The sequence below is a fragment of the Phoxinus phoxinus genome (genome assembly GCF_949152265.1).
Source record: "Phoxinus phoxinus genome assembly, chromosome: 5".
Lineage (NCBI taxonomy): Eukaryota > Metazoa > Chordata > Actinopteri > Cypriniformes > Leuciscidae > Phoxinus > Phoxinus phoxinus.
In genome coordinates this window covers 8,101,640-8,113,842 of record NC_136880.1, presented here as the reverse complement: position 1 = coordinate 8,113,842, position 12,203 = coordinate 8,101,640, and the positions used below count along the sequence as shown (strand labels likewise).

Sequence of the window (12,203 nt, the reverse complement as noted above, 5' to 3'; positions counted from 1 at the left end):
AAAGTCCGTGTTCTCAAACAAATGATATAAACATATATAAACTATCAGTGATTCAAATCAAAATATTAATATAAAAAATATCTATAAAATAAATATATAATACATCAAATACAACCTGTTTTGGTGAAATGCTAAATTATTGTTATCTGAATTTCTCCCACACTCAATGCAATGCAATTATAATGGATTGAGCTCAGAGAGACTGGAAGAAAAAATACTCTGATATCCTGTGTTATTTCTTATTTATGTGTTTCATTAATGTTCTATTATTTTTTTTATACTGTTGATTGTGACTGGGATTTTGAATCGCTTGATTAGCTAGAGACAATAATACAAGTAAACAAATAAAAAATAAACATTTTTACAAATGTGACCCTGGACCACAAAACCAGTCACAAGTCGCACAGGTATATTTGTGGCAATAGCCAACAATACATTGTATGGGTCAAAATTATTTATTTTTCTTTTATGCCCAAAATCATTAGGATATTAAGTAAAGATCATGTTCCATGAAGATATTTTGTACATTTCCTACCATAAATATATATTTAAATACTTTCATTTTGTAGTTGTTTATTTTACGTTTATTAAAGTTTTTGAATGTTTGCCGGTTCCCGCCTCCAACTTTTCTAAAATATACAGAAGTAAAATGCAACATGCATAATAATATATCTAATAAAAAAGTAAAACACTGGCAGAATATATGCTTTTGATATTTTAAGTACATATTTAACTAAGGTTTTGAACGTATGACTTGTAGAATTTGTACAGTGTAACATTAGTAGTTTTTACTTAAAATATCTAAAGATTTCTTCCATCAATGACTTTTTTGTAGCTTTAGACATATATAAAGATACCTAATATCAAGCAATTGTTTATTTACAAATATTTCTTCTCTCTCCTTAAATATTTCTTCTCTTCCCTTAAACCAGCCCAGACCCTATAGGCCTACTGCTAAATAAATTTGAGGGTCCCAATTAGAGATGGGAATTGATAAGGATTTAACGATTCTGATTCCATTATCGATATTGCTTATCGATCCGATTCCTTATCGATTCTCATTGGGTGAGGGAATAAGTACAAATTTGTTTGTTTGTATTAACTCGCTTTAATATCTGATCAGAAGACACAGCACAGAGCACATACACAAATTATGTGTAGCAACCTCAGAACAAACCTAAAAGTAGGTGAGCTACTTCTCAAAGTGAGTGTGTGTGTGAGTGAGCATGTGTGCGTTTGTGTGTGAGTGAGTGAGCGCGAGAGAGTGTGTGTGTGCGCTAGTGAGTGAGCGAGAGTGTGTGCGTGAGCGCGAGATAGTGAGTGAGTGTGTATGTGCGCGCGCGTGTGTGTGTGAGCATGTGTGCGTTTGTGTGAGTGAGTGAGTGAGCGCGAGAGAGCGTGTGTGCACAAGTGTGTGTGTGCGCGCACGCATGAGAGTGAGTGAGTGCGTATGTATGTGTGCGAGTGAATGTGTGTGAGGCAACACGCGATGGCTGGTCGGAAAGCAACGTGGCGTCCCGTTAAAGGCCTCATTATACTTCTGCGTCGAACTTCTGCCTCTGCCATGTTTGCCGCGTTCTGAATCAAAACAATGCAGCGCGTGTGTGACGTCATGACACATTTGCAACGAGCGGAACCGATACGCGGACTTGTTAAGCAGGCATGCTAACGGTTCCAAGGAATTGATTCACTGGGCACCGGTTCTGAAGAAGAATCGGTTCTCGGTTCCCATCCCTAGTCCGGTACGCATACGCGTCCGCAAGGCTACGCATTGCTACGCTTCGGCTGACATTATGCGTAGTCAAATGTGTCGTCCTAGTTTTTGAGACGCAACGCGCCGATGCACGCAATACTATGCGTTATCGGTGGGGGCGACATTGTGCAAGTATTGTACATTAATTCAAGTATATTATGTTTACAGAAGAAGGTTTGAATACAATGGCGGGCGAAGAGGAAAAAGTATGCGAGCTTATACATATACATCCGCATTTATATGACAGTTCATCGCAAATCCTAAAGTACTGAAAATGTCTCTCCTCGTCCCGGCTTCGCATGGGAAGCACCAGAGACACAAACTCCCCATCCTGATCTCTTCTCCGGTTTAAAGGGCGAACATACCACCACCTATCGCTGCGCTGCCTTTGTTGCCGCCGATGTAAAATCAGCAATATAGGCACTCCTCTTCAGTTGCCATTTTGATCTGAATATCACGTGACCCGACTCTACTAATATCACCCGACTCTACTACCCCCTGTTGCGTAAGCGGTGTATTGCATTTCACGCATCGCCCGTGACGCTTGCGTCCACTGTTAGAGAAAGGGAGCGCGTTGCTCGCGTTGACTATGTAACGGCCCTAAGTTTATCCATCTTCCGAAGACCCCATAAGACCTGGGGCCTCATTTATAAAACTTTGCGTAGGATTTGCGTCAGAAGTGGCGTACGGATAAAACATAGGACGTGCGTACGCACAAAAATATTCGGATTTATAAAACTGTGCGCACGCACATCCTACGCAGTTTTCCCTTAATAAATCACAATTAATTCTAAATGTAGCGCAGCTTTTGCGGCTTCATGTCACGCCCATAGTTGCCCATAAATAGTCCGTGAAACGCCCACAAGTTAATATTCATCGATTGCGAAATCATGGCAAACACAGAGAGGAAATAAAAAAAACATAACTTCACTCAATGTGAAGTAGAAGTTAACGTTGGCGAGGTGGAAAAGAGGAGAAACATGTTGTTTGGAGGGCACAGTGTGGGCATTACTAATGCCAAAAAGGCACTTGAGTGGCAAAAGGTTGCAGACGCCGTAAAAATGCTGTAGCCTCACAACCTCGGACCGTGGCCGAAATAAGAAAGAAATGGTCGGACAAGATCAGCCATTGTGCGTCATTACGCATTGTGATTGGGCATTTTATTTCCATCCATTTAATTGCATCTGACAAGTTACAGATGTCGGTTATAATCTACGTGAAAATGTGAAATAGTTCAGTGCAAATGTCATTTCTTGCAGCTTTCTGAATGGTTGAGACATACGTCATACGTTTATCAAAAATAAAACAAACTAAAGGCATATGCATGAATACCATGATTCCGTAGCTGATGAAGACATTTTTACTATGAAAACAACTTTCCCCAGTGGACAATTAATACATCAATCTATCTATTTATCTATCTATCTATCTCCCTAATTATCTATCTATCTATCTATCTATTTATCTATCTATCTCCCTAATTATCTATCTATCTATCTGTTTATCTAATTGCATCTATATCTGCTCCGCCAGACGGACACATTGACGAGAATATCAGTTTTGTACATTTTTTCGTTGTGTTTACCATATTATTTATGAGGATGAATTGCATAACATGCCAATATTATTGCAGAACATATTTCACTTTTCTTTTTGCAAATATGTGTTAATTTGCATTTCTGTTGTAATTTTCGTTTGATTTTGTTTGTTACACTACAGATCGATCGAACGGGTTCGTGTAGGCTGTTAATTGTAAGACTTGTTTTGTGAAGTCTTCATGTTTATGAGAGGCAGTATTGCCATTTCTTTTACACAACGGTCTACAGTTTCACACACTTTCACGTGTTTCTTCCATCTGCCGACGGTGTCGCCATTTCTCATTTCACCCGTTTGTGTGCGTACGCCTGGGTCAGAGCTTGCGTGAAGGACCGCACATTTTCCCGTGAAGTTTGCTTTTTATAAATACCAATTATTGCGTAGAGAGCGGCGTACGCCTTCTTTTGTGCGTACGCAACGTTTATAAATGAGGCCCCTGGAGGCAGTTTGCCATGGGTTTGCAGGGCTGGCGAGATAACAGAGGGTTTTCTTGAAAGCAGCAGGAGCTACTGACGTCTGCCATGTCCACATTAAGCCACCAAGTGGAGGATGAGCATGAGGAGAATGTGTCAGAGTATGAGGCGGAGAATGATTTGGAGACTCCCTCAGTGGTGCTCGCTGGCGAGGTGTCTGCCTTGGAGGAGGTGCACATTGACCACGACTATTTGTAACAGACACGAGAACTGTAAAGCTACGATGCGAAAACAATTGTAATATAATCGTTTTACATATTCAAAATATTTTATGGATTTTTTTTAAGGATAGGTTGATTTAATTTATTCTTCCCTCTTTCTGAAAACATCTCAGCGACATGGAAGGAAACCTGTTGGTAGACAACAGTGGAAAAATGCACTCATCCCAGATGATGTCACACTCACACCCTGAGCCCCTCCATGTCCCGCAGCACCAGATTCTCCCTGCTCCGCTCAATAAAAGTGTACAGAAGTTTAGTTTTCTTTAATACTGTTAATTTAAAATGTATTTTGTTTTTCTGATCTTAAAACGCAAGCTATGTTGTAAATAGTTGTAAAAACATTACAATTTAATTTGTTTAATTTACAAATTTTAACTTGTATAACAAAATTGTTATTTCTCAACCATTCTCTCAAGAAGAGAAAACAGTCTGTCCATTCTCTCCCTGCGCTCCTGTGATCTCCTCTCCTCTGTCTCTCTCTGAAACTTCATGTCCTCCCTGATTAGCTCGATCAGCTCATCCTCTCGGTCTCTTTTCCTCCTGGCTGGTGTTGGTGCTGGCTCCTCCTCATTTTGGTCATCCATCACTGAACTTGGCCCTGATGTGTTCTCAGGGATAGAGCTAATGAGGACAGGGGGGTTGTTGGAGTGCCTCTGTCCCAACACCTCATCCATGAGGACAAACCACGGCCAAGTTTCAGCAGTGAGTTTCCCATTCACTCCCTCAACTGTCCCTGGGCACTTGCAATCCTAAGGGAGAGCAAATAAACCACAAATTTCAGCAAAAATGTGTCTATTAATTTGCTTACTTTGTATTTTCTTTTTAAGTTCTCCCATTTCTTTTTAGTCTGGAAGGAAGTGACCTTCCCCAGCAGGCCCATTTTCACCAGTATTGTCCTAAAACAAGAGACAAAGGAAACACTTAAAATATTCAGACGGGTGTAATCTTAAACGGATGAAAATATAACAGCAGGACATGCATACAAAATACTCCAGAAATCATATTTCTGGATCCTCAAGTTTGGTTAAAACAATTGTAGACATGTATTGCATGACAGCACTAAAAAACAAAAACAAAGTGAAAGACTATTGCCTTATCTACTGGTTGTATTATTGTTGTGAGCTTTAAATAGGCTGAGGGCTTAATAATAAATAATACATTTTATTTATAAAATATTCGAAAATGAGATAGAAATTGAAATGAAATGTGGATATGTAGACTTGATCTGTAGACTTGAAATAAATAGTAAATAGTTTGGCATATATAAATTAAACATATCGGTGACATATATGGTCAAAACATACAGTATTATATAAATAATAATCATATACATCATATTAATATATGTCAATATACTCATTTAATATGGCAAATTTATATATGTTAAAATATCAACATATATGTAGAGATATGTATATGTGATAGCAATATATTGTCTTATATTTAACATATATGACGGCGTCACTAGCGATATAGGGATATGTCATATATTACATTTCCGTATGGGTTACTACAACAGTAGAATACAATTCTGAAATTATGGTTTATAGTTTTGGTGTGCCACCCCAAGATTTTAAGTGGCCCCATCTGGCCACCCCTATGAAAAATTTCTGGAGGCGCCACTGGGCAGATTCTGGACCCTTTAAATTGTGCAAATGTCTGCTAACTCAGATTGAATTGTCAAACAAGAGAATTTCATTTCTAGTCAAGCATAGGGCCTGGGAAAGCCATGGAGAAACTTTTACTTTATTATTTCCAAAAAAAGTCACAAGTAATGTGTTGTCCAAAACAATCAAGAGTAATGTAAAGTATGTTAACTAATTAGTCAACAAGCAAAAACCCATTGACTAGTATATTAAATATCTTGTTGATTAATATTCATGTTGAGAAATTTCAAAGTAAGAAGATAAAACAAAAAGGAAGGAAAGTAAAATTTGTTATGCATCAAGGCAAAACTACATGGGACAACAACATACCTCTCATTGCAGGCACTGGCATGCATTTCAATGATGTCAGCAGGATACACTACTTGGCAAATGGGACACACGGTCTCTGCAGTGACTGTTGAAGCTAAAAAAAAAGACAAATACAGTAATCAGCGTTAACGTAAAAGACAATTATTAACTCAAATCTTAATGTTAGCAAGGCACCAATTTATTCCATTACTATGTATAGATTATTTTGATAAAAATGTAAGCCAAAACTTGAGAAATTATAATATGATCATATTATGATTGCAATTTTACACTTCTAATGATCTGTGCAAGCAGGGGAGACATACCAACAACAACAACAACATTGTGCTAATTAGGAAACAAAACAACCAGGAAGAGAAAAAAAATAAAGAAAATCAGTCCCATGATTAGACTAAGAACATCAATCAGAATAACTGAATTATCATGCTTATTCTTCACTTTTTTTTTTAACAACAACAAACAATCCAGCCCACATTAATCAATATAGCATGAAAACATGTAAAGTTATTATTTTAAGAGTGTGATGTAAATGTACTTATACTTACTGTTCTGACAGCAGGATACAAACGAAACATCCTGATCTTGTTTTTCATCAGCATTCTCATCGTTCTCCTGTTAATTGGATCAGGTTAACATTATCAATGACATCACTGTAGTAGTAAAGCAATTGCTGTTTTGATATGCATTTGCTGAAAATGAAAAATATTTAATAAACTAAGTGTCATGTTAAGAAAAACTTACTTCTTCTGTTGTAGACTTGCCACAAGAGTCTACATGCAGAGCCAAAACTTGCAACGGTAAAATTTCTCCACAGGTTTTGCATTGCGATTTTGGCATTTTTCGGAATTCATGGGCATCAGAAGGAAGTGGCGTAGTGTCTATTTCATTTTGAAGTGGAACGATGAAAATCTTCCATTATTGGACACAGTCTTAAGCAGTTTTGCGGTGTAGCCTTCAGACTCAGGCGGGATCAAGACAAGTTTTCTCTGGCCACTTCCTCCTTCATTATTTTGGACAGTGGGAAAGTGGTCAAATGAACAGGGGTCAAAGTAAGAAAAGGTTTGTGAGCCTGAAACTTTGTAACTCTACAACACAGTTTTTTTCTACTTTTACTGCAATACATGATCTGAGTAAGTCTTCCACCTCTGTAAATTACCAACAACAGTCGTGCATGAAAACCTGCGGGTACCCGGTTTTAACTTGTTTTTCAAAAGTTCATTTCAGATGTGTCACACAATGTCAAATCATGCTGTATCTACTTACCAGTTGCCTTATGAAACAGCCATCCACCAGACAAAGTCTCCAGTTTAGGGAATTCAAGCTGCAGCATTGCTGAAATCTTATTAGGACAATATAAAACAAACCATGGGCACTTCTTAATAATAAATCATCACTTCTAATGATCTCTTTAGTACATCATTTTAGAAATGCTTACCTCTGCATGGTTGCACTGTTCAGGCACTGATATCATGCGTTTTTCTAAGCCTGCCATTAACAGGCTGAGCTCCTGAGACCCCTGTGGAGTTCTGGTCATGGGTTTTGAGAGTAAGGCCACATTTACACATAGCCGGGTATTTAGAGAAACGAATATTTCCCCCCCTCCGTTTTCAATAATAACATCGTGCACACAACCCGCATAAATATGCCGTCGAGCGCCATCATAACTATGCCAAACCTATGGGCGGCAGTGTAGGGAGAAGGATAAAGCCATGCAAGCCAATCAGAATCCTCGGAATCGACAAGAGAGAACCTAAAACCCCGTTTCTCCCAGTTGACACGACAACATATAACCGGCGTTTTCAGAAATCTCCACTTTGGCCGGAGTTTTTAGAAATGATCGTTTTCTGGGATAAAAACGGCGTTTTCGTGTAAATGACAGGCCAAAACGCAGAGAAATATCTGCGTTTTCCCATCGTATAAACGGGGCCTAAATAAAACTGAATATTTGTGGCCTTTGTAGATGCTGCTGAAACCATTTTAAGTGGCGTAGTAATTCTACGTTTGCCACTGGTTCGTTCTCTTCGAAAAAGAGCAGGAAAAGACCTGTGAAGTAAATTGAAAGGCATGTCATAAATCTGAACGCCTCTACATATATACATTGTAGACACATTGTTCTTTTTCTAACTTTGACATCTCCTGCTGCACATTGGCCTGCCTCACTCCTGATTCCTGAAAAGTTCCCTGGCTGGGATGCTGGCCTTGAATCTGAACCTGAACTTGGCTCTGGCCTGGAACCTAAACTTGACTTTGACTCAACCCTTGACTGACACTTGCTGATAAGAGAGACCGCAAGTTCCGTGCAGCAGTCTCAATATTGGCATAGTCCGACTTCTGGAAACACATACATACATACATACATACATACAAACAAGAATAAAGAAAGGTTTGAATGCTTTTTAAAAACTATCATAAAAGCAATTTTCAGCTAAATAAATACCATCTACTAAGTGAGAGAACTTAATTAAAACTCACAATTTCAAATCAAAAGGAAACACTCAGCACGTATGCACACATTTTATCTGTTCAAACTAACTTAGATATAATTAATAACCAACAATTTAGCAATATTGTAACGAGCTGTGTATTCACTGTGGTTGTTTGTGTTCAGTTAGGTTGTACTGCAGTGTATGGGACCCATACTATGGGTTGTGGGAGGTCAAGTCAAGTTTATTTATATAGCGCTTTTCACAATACAGATTGTATCAAAGCAGCTTCACAGTATTAAATTAAAATAATACATCAATGTTTGTTTCTAGTGGAAAACGTCCACGTTTGGTAATGATGATCAATAGTATTGTTGATTGATGAATTAAATTAAATATCCCCAACTGAGCAAGCCAAAGGCAACTGAGGTCTGAGGGGTGGCGCTGTCAGAGGCTGTGAAGCCAGTTAGTCAGGACAGTTGCCATGGCAACGGGGTGTGTGAGGAGCACTGATCTATATAGAATGACTTATTGAATGTCATTATATAGATCAGTGGTGTTGAGGAGCACCTGTGATTGGTGAATGGTTGTTGTGGGGCTCCGGTAATAATAATCCAATAATAATCTAATAGTAATCCGAAATAAGTTCAAAGCTTGTGTTGTGCAAAAGAAAATTAATATATCACTAGCCTAACATTCAACTTCCCACATATTAACTTCCCAAAGTGTCACAATAAATGGGGAAACGAGTCCAAAAGACGTATAATAGGTGGATCTGGCAACACGGAGGCTGCACCCGCGCCCTCACAACACGCTCTAAAAGCACGTTCACTGTTCTAACGTTACCTTCTCGCAGCGACATGAATTGCAAACTCATATGAAGTGGTTTAAACGGCTAATTAATCTAACTAATCATTCAGAGCTTGACATTTAATTTTTTTAATATAAATAAAAACTACCGCGGTCCGGACCTCGGTGACCTCATAGCTAGACGGCCATTCACCCTACCCACGACAGACATGTCTAAACTCTGGAGTTTGATATTTACTAACTAAATATATACTAACATTTGATTTTTCACCAGCAACGACTGTAAACTCACCTGTTGGCCGCTCATCGTGTTCAAAAAACGTCCGCCACCACGTTAGCGTTTCTTCTTCTCTTCTCTTTCCATGTCCGTGGCGGCGTCAAGCAAGTCGGTAACATCGCCACCTGCTGTTTTGGACTGCGAATTACATGACCGTTTACTAGCGTGTGTGGATCTGAAGGCATTTGTGTGTGGATCAGCAAGGCGGAAAATTGGTGCCAAAAGTCACGTGACAGTTTTTCGTACTTGTATAATTTTGTTTTGTACTTGAAGGATTTTGTTTTGTACTTGAAGGTTGTTGTTTTTTTACTCGAAGGATTTTTTTTTTGTACTTGAAAGATTGTAGTTTGTACTTGGAGGATATTTTTGTCATTGAAGAAATACGTTTCTTTGTATATGTAAAACATACTGTGTTTGTTTAAAGGTACGTTTTTTATTTGCAGAACAAAATGCATTAGTTTGTGAGTGATGTTTTGTATTTGCAAACCACAGTGAGTTTGTTTGTGAATCGTTGGGTGTGAGTAAAACACGTTTTGTGTGTGTGTGAGGTTTTGGCATGATTCTAACTCCATAGGGCTAGAATCAGATAATTTTGAGTTCCCTTTCGAGGGAAGTTTCCTTTCGCGCTGCATTGAAATGACGCCATGGGAACGCCCCCAGCATGAAAGCGTCTGAAGCATCTACATTTATGTCAACTTAGTCCAATGGAAAGAATGAACATCACGGGCGGGTGACGTCATGACCAGGAAGAGATAAAAGCCCATCTGGTGCAACCGGTGTTAGCTTCTGTTGCCTCAGCAAGCGATCTGTGTCAAACCTGTATGTCTATTTACTGTTGTCTGTTCTCATATATATCTTATATTATGGCGAAACAATTATACAAGCAGTGTGCTTCTCCCTGCCCGCGCTATTTAACGGGTGAGGACACCAATTTTCTTTGTGAATGAATAATGTATCGTAAATAAATAAATGTTCTTCCTTAAAATACAGGGTGCATAAGTTTGGACATCCCTATGTTAAATTCCCATAGAGGCAGGCAGATTTTTATTTTTAAAGGCCAGTTACTTCATGGATCCAGGATACTCTGCATCCTGATAAAGTTCCCTTGGCCTCTGGAATTAAAATAGCCCCACATCATCACACACCCTTCACCATACCTGGAGATTGGCATGGTTTTATTTCAGTTAGCCTAATAGCTGGTTTGATTTGCATTGAGAGATGATCTTATGGAAAGTACTCCATAACGCACCGGTGACATTTACAAAGGCAGAGAAGAGAAGCGACCGAGGTTTGTACAATTTATGTCTAGCAATAGCAATGAAATTTCAATTTCCACCCTGACATTAACTTTTGTGTAATCTACGGTCACGTTTCCTTTTACGTTCTATTTTTGACTTTTTTGGCGACGATGTTTTCTTCTCCTGTGGCGCGGCATATGGTCCATTAACAATGCAACAATCCATTAAATATGTCACTTGTTTTGTGAGATAATTGGTTAAGAGTTTGAATATTGAATATGTTGTACTTTTAATAACCTTGATGATTTTGATATGAATAAAATGAGACTTATATACTGTGTTATTTGTTACATTATTTATTGAATGAACAGTATGTCACTTGTTTTGTGAGATAATTGGTTAAGAGTTTGAATATTGAATATGTTGTACTTTTGATAACCTTGATGATTTTGATATGAATGAAATGAGACTTATATACTGTTATTTGTTACATTATTTATTGAATGAACAGTATGTCACTTGTTTTGTGAGATAATTGGTTAAGAGTTTGAATATTGAATATGTTGTACTTTTAATAACCTTGATGATTTTGATATGAATGAAATGAGACTTATATACTGTGTAATTTGTTACATTAATTTATTGAATGAACAGTATGTCACTTGAGAAAACTTGAGAAAACATGTATATATTTATTAGTTGGTTGCTTCTCATTTAAGCCTAACAGGTAAAAACAGGCAACATGGTGGCCCACTTTAATGTGATTTTTCTTGTTGTTTCAGACATTAAAAATCCTGTCAACATACATCTGACACACATATTGACCAGTTCCATTCTGCTCCTCTAAATCTTCTCTGTCCTCCAGTTCATTGTGATTGTCATCTCTGATATCTTCTCCTTCAGGGTCAGGTAGCTGGAGATCCCTAATGATTAAGTAAGTAAACAATTTTGATTCTAGTTGTAGCATGTGGTAAATAGTTATTCAATTAGGCCTATTGAAAATGGCTAGCAATTTAAATTGTTTGTTTTCAGGTAGGCCTACCTCGCTATGTTATGCAGCACAACAGTTGCACAGATGATGTTATACACTCTGTCAGGTGCAGGGCTCAACATAAAAAAAAATCCCCACTGGCCCCTGGGGCCAGTAGATCAGAGTTTTGCTGGCCCCTTCTATATTTTTACTGTCCCTGAAAGAAATATAAGGAAAAGCATGGGAAACCATTTCTGGCATATCAGAATGGGTGCTGAACATAATAAAACGAGGTTACTCGCTGCAGTTCGCTCGCAGACTGCCACGCAGGGGCGGACTGAGACCAAAAAGTGGCCCTGGACTTTCTGACCCACAGCAGCCCACCACATCCCACATCATAACACATTGGCTCATTAATGTGCAGAATAATTTTTAACACTACTTATACTACAGGGCCGTTGAATGC

The 12,203-nt window shown here is 38.4% G+C and overlaps 1 protein-coding gene and 1 long non-coding RNA gene across 2 annotated transcripts in view; both read right to left on the bottom strand.

Moving 5' to 3' along the window:
• Positions 1 to 12,203, bottom strand: part of LOC306998452 (uncharacterized protein) — a 460,366-nt gene that overhangs the window by 74,080 nt on the left and 374,083 nt on the right. The gene's annotated exons all lie outside the window — the stretch shown is intronic.
• On the bottom strand, positions 5,675 to 7,568 carry LOC306998577. Its single transcript, XR_013797597.1, has 5 exons — positions 7,455 to 7,568; positions 7,283 to 7,358; positions 6,761 to 7,019; positions 6,565 to 6,631; positions 5,675 to 6,113 (listed from the first exon to the last, which is right to left on the bottom strand). It is a non-coding gene; the product is annotated as an uncharacterized lncRNA (long non-coding RNA).